The sequence below is a fragment of the Cupressus sempervirens genome, chromosome 9 (genome assembly GCF_028749045.1).
Source record: "Cupressus sempervirens isolate cs-2001-9-10 chromosome 9, ASM2874904v1, whole genome shotgun sequence".
Lineage (NCBI taxonomy): Eukaryota > Viridiplantae > Streptophyta > Pinopsida > Cupressales > Cupressaceae > Cupressus > Cupressus sempervirens.
In genome coordinates this window covers 475,371,399-475,376,869 of record NC_143126.1, presented here as the reverse complement: position 1 = coordinate 475,376,869, position 5,471 = coordinate 475,371,399, and the positions used below count along the sequence as shown (strand labels likewise).

The following is a 5,471-nucleotide window of genomic DNA, read 5'->3' as shown; positions in this document are numbered from 1 at the left end:
TTGGTTAAAGAAAATAATCACCTTTCCATACTTAATATTTTGGAAAGTCACAATTTATAAAAGGTCAATATATTTACCTTGGTTCAAAAATATAACCTCAAGGTAATAAGAACATAAAATCATGGGGCAAGAAAAGATCTCCCCATTTTTCGCATACTATGCCTTCAACATTGGAAGTGATTCAAAAAGAATTTTTTTTTTTTTTTGAATTAAAGCATTAAGAAAGATATAACTAAAAAAACTTAGTAATTAATAATAGAGGTCAGATCTGGCAGATAAGAATATACTAAAAAGAGTTAAGAAACTTTTCTAAAAAAAGTTTGAATAAAAGCTTGTAATGTGTAAGAGAGATTTAAAATAGAATATTGCACTTGTCCGACAATGAATGATTACATGCCAAAAATAGGTTGACAAGAGGAAATAATAAAAGTAAATGATGCTTCTGTCAAGAGCTAAAAAAAGAAAAAGAATCTTGCATGAAAAGACAAGAAAAAAGTTACTAGGAATAGTAGAGATATGTTATAGCAAACTGCCAAAGAGAGGTCTGGAGGAAAGCCTGGAAGCTATCCAATGTTTCTATTTTTTTTCAGTTAATGCAAGTGGCCAATTTTGTGGTGTGGGTGAAATGACTGAAAAACTCTAAATCACCTCCAAAAAACCAGAAATGTGAGACGATTCAACACAAATGATTACATGTAGACAAGGACAGCCATATATTTCTACTTAACAAGCTAAAGATCTCAAAACCCAAACCAAGAATGGAAAAAACAACAATCAATAATGTGCTAAACCGAAAACTTTGGTAGATTGACTAACTTGAAAAGTGAAAAATCAAGCAAAGCATTATTACCTTCGCGTCGTAACCCTTATCTCTCTTTTAGGTTTCTCTGTACAACCACACCATAGAAGTCTTCTCTTGTTTTAGCCGGAAGAACAAACCCTAGAACCCTCGTGTTTGCAGATCAGCTGCCATGGCTTGTGTTGCAGAATACCCTCTTCACAACCTGCTCGACGAGCGTCCAAAGAAACAGTGCAAGCTAACATCGTCATGGGACGTGCTTCCCTCTGGTCAAAAGTCTCAGAATATACTGAATCTCTTTGGGAAAAAAATTTCAAACATAGAAGGGGACGGAAACGAGTCTTCTTCCTTCTCAGGTGTAGAGACGGAGCACAGTGGTTCCACTTCTTCATCTAAAGCATCAAATGGAGATGTACCTTATCGCCATATCTCTCCTCCATGGCAAAATGATGACAAAGAGGGCCAATATCAGTTTGCTCTTGGAGACAATTTAACCTCTCGCTATAAGGTTCTCAGTAAAATGGGTGAAGGCACATTTGGACAAGTCTTGGAATGTTGGGATAGAAAATCAATGGATCATGTAGCCATTAAAGTTACGCGTGGGTTACAAAAATATCGAGAGGAAGCTTTGATTGAAATTGATGTGCTTTGTGAAGTTGGAAAGTATGATAGAAGTGGCAAGCGTTGCGTGCAAAAGATCTACACAGAGTTAACCAAATCGTCTTGCAATATTTTTTAATAGCAGGCAGAACTTCTCAATTGGTCTACACAAACATGGCAGTACCCACTTCCAGATGAGGGATACGAATTCCCTACGTTGCTTCTCACATATACTTTCTTCTCATATTTTTGCAGATCCCTCTATTCAGGGTTCCATGTAGGTCTGGAATGTGCTCAACCCCATTGGAAGTAACAACTTCTTTTGTAAGATCTCTCCTTGTTGAGTAGCATTTTGTTCACATTTTGATTGGTATTATTTGTTGCAGGAGTCTCGGCTACAACATTAGCTTCAGGCTTAGGGGTCTTAGGGGTCGTCGATTCATTTTTTTCTTTTGGCCCACCTTTGTTGGGGGTTACTATACTTTTGTCAACACTTCTAGGTGTTTTCTGGTCGGTCTTAGATCTCTTTCTGTTCCTTAATTTCCCCATATTGTTCACTGCCTAAAAAAATATTCAAGCTTTGAAATGACCTCAGTCTCAGCCGACACTATCAATAAAACCCTGGCCTCTCCCTCGCACACCTAAAAAAATGCCACCTCTACTTGAAATGAAAGCAGAGCGCAACCAATTTAGTAGTATAGGGCAAAGGATAAACCAATCCAATGGTCTGGATTCTCCTAATGTCCTACGGCCTTCGATGTTAGAAGCCCTCCAATAGAAACAAACAAAAAGCTTTCTGAAGAAATTTCTTGCAGATGGTTCAAATAAATTTTTAAATTTTAAAAGAGATATATTCTAAATTCCAAGAAGAGAAGAAGATTAGAATATAATGCACAAGTGAGCTTAGTGCTTCCTCCAAATAGATAAAACCAGCATCCAATTGAGTAGTTCATGGAAAAAAAAGGACAAAAAACCATAGAAGCATGATATATAGTGAGAGAGCCATATCTTAAGCAAAAAAAAAATTTAGAAAACAAACTGTGAATGCTTTGGCGGCAAGCCTTCCAAAGGAGTTAGATGAAAACTAATAGAAAATAAGAAGTAACCTGCACAAATTAGAGCAAACAGAAGTTAATCGGGTTTGGTGGTAAACCAGCCAAACTAAAAAATAAATTCAATTTCTTCCATCTTAAGAAGATTAAAGAAGAAATTAGTGAAATCTCTCTTAAGAGTCTCCTTCGAATCGTACCTTCATGCAAACACTCAAAACAAAGATTAAACTGCTCTGATACCATGTTAGAAATGGAAAAAGAAATATGTAAATAAGCAATACCAGGAAATAATCTAAGTGAGTAAATGCATGAAAAGATATTACCATAAAATAGGAGAGAGAAAGCTTCAAGCTCCAACATCATGAGACAAGATATTTGGAAAGGGGAAAGCAAAGAAAACCCCTTGTGACATTATGAATGAGGCATGAAAAGCCCAAGAAGGAAGAGAGAGAGAGATAGAGAGCAATGCTCATACAATAATTGAGAAGAGGAAGAAACCTCATTGTTAAATGAGAGAAGAGGGTCATCTCTTAAATAGAGATGAGAGAGAGGAGTTAGAATGTAACTCCCATGTCTATGAATGCCACCATTCATATGTGTGTGAGGTGAAGTGTGAGATTCCTCTTAAGGAGAATAATCTAAAATTAGAAATTACAATACATATTTATCCTCACATATTCCACTAGATGACAAAATAAGATGTAGTGGAAAAAGGACAAAAAAGAAATATATTAGGATACCTTGGCTTATATCCTAATATATTACAACAATAAAGAAAGGAGTTCTAACCTTGGTTTATACATACACCAAGGAAAGATTACAACTTCTAATAGATATTACACAATATATCAAGTCTTTATCAAGAAATTAGTGATAGCTAGGCTCATTTATGCATCAAAGGAAGTTTCTTTTCTATCCCAAGTATTCAGAGTTAACCAAGTTCATAGATAGCTTTGATTGAACCAAATTCAGTATTAACTGGGTTCACTTGGTTATTGAAGGAAAGTTACCATGGATTCAATATTAACCAAGTTGGGTTGGTTAACATTAGAACTCTTGTTCTAATCAAGTTGACTTCGTTAACAAAGTGATTCTCTATGTTGATCAAGTACTCAATTATGTATTATTTGAATGTTAGTATATTAAGTTTGATAAATTTATTGGTTAATACAAGTTGATTTAGAGGTTAATATTTGATTTATTAAAAGAGTATTCAAGCCGACTTGAAAATGTGTATATATATATATATATATATATATATATATATATATATATATATATATATATATATATATATATATATATAAAGTTACAAGGATATTTGTAAAGGGTAGAGCATCCGAGTTCACTGAGATGCAAAGAACATTATAATTGTAGAAGTTGAGAAAAACCAACTTCATAGTTTGCCAAGAACACTTTCCTACAAATAACCTATTGTTGAGAGGAAACCAAAGAGGGAAAAAATGCAGCTTGGAAATCTAAATGGAGTGACTATTAAAATGTGTTCCAACATAATGAAAAAGAAAATACAAGAGTTCAACCTTAAAGCTAAATGAAACCCTGGAAAGGGAAAAAGAACTAGGTTGCACATTATAATTAATATAAAATATTAATTATATGCACCTCTGAGATATCTTAAGTAAGCTAGAGTAATAGACAAATTAATTAATTAAACTAAAATGATCTAATTAATAAGTGCAAATAAATAATTACTCTAACATGCCCCCTTAAGTGAAGCTCAGGAGGTAAGCTAACCTGGCAAAGCTATGAAAGCATGAAAATGGGTCTTGACAAAAAGGCCTAATAAGGTAACCAAAATAGGGACCCTACTCCAAGAAGAGATAAAACAAACATGCTAAAAAAAACATGAAGGAAGGAAGGCCTCACCAAGACCCACCAAGGACAACTTCCATAACCCTAAGCATAGACCACAACTAAAGATATCATGGTGATGCAAAATGTTTGATGAGGATGTCAGCAACCTATACATTAGTGGGAATATACTCGAAAGAGAGAACACCATCCTAAATCTAATGACAGATGAAATGCATATAAATATCAATGTGTTTAGTATGCTAATGCTCCATCAGGTTGTGGGAAATATGAATGCCACTCTAATTATTGCACCAAAAAATAGTGGGACAATTAGGAGGAAAACTAAACTCAATCATTAACTGCCAAAGCCATAAAATCCCTTGATTGGCAAGCATTGCTACTCTATACTTATCCTCTATAGATGCAAGTGTGTGAGCATGCTTCTTGGTGCATGACCAAGTGATAGGACCAGAGCCAAGACAAAAGACAAAGCCAAATGTAGACTTTTGATCATCAACATCACTACCCCAATATAAGTCAGTGTAGCCAACAATGTGAGGATTCCTCAATGTGTAATGAATGCAATACATAAGTATGCCCTAAATGTATCTCAAAAGACACTTGATAGCTTGCCAATGACTCTCATAAGGCTCATGTGAAAATTAAGAGACAAGACCAACTACAAAGGAGAGATCAAGATGAGTATGTTTCGGTACAATAGGTTGCCAACCAACTACCAATACAAGGTGGGATCCACTAATGGCAAAGTGCAAGAGGTAGACATGGCAACAACCAACTAAAAAGATGTGGGAGGAGGCTTGCAATCAATCATGTCAAAGCATCAAAGCATGTCAAGAGCATACTTATGTTGGTAAACAAAGATCCTAGCAAAGGACTAACCAATCTATAGACCAAGAAAGTAGTGTAATAGATCGAGATCAATCATCTCAAACTATTCCATCAATAAATGTTGAACATCCTGAAGCATAGAGGATGAGCTACCTATGAGAATAAGATCATCAACATATAGCACAAGGATCAAAACCTTAGCCTCAAGACATTGCATGTATACTATAGGATTAGAATGACAATGTGTGATCCCTATATAAAGAAGAAAGGCGTCCATCTTCTTATACCAAGCCCGAGGGGTCTATTTGAGACTATACAATGAGCATCAAAGTTTGAAAACCAAGGAGGAATCCTGT

The 5,471-nt window shown here is 35.2% G+C and overlaps 1 pseudogene; it reads left to right on the top strand.

The window, feature by feature from the left end:
- The first annotated feature begins 854 nt into the window (after window positions 1-854).
- Window positions 855-1,538, top strand: LOC149539386 (serine/threonine-protein kinase AFC2 pseudogene; annotated as a pseudogene).
- The last annotated feature ends 3,933 nt before the right edge of the window (window positions 1,539-5,471 follow it).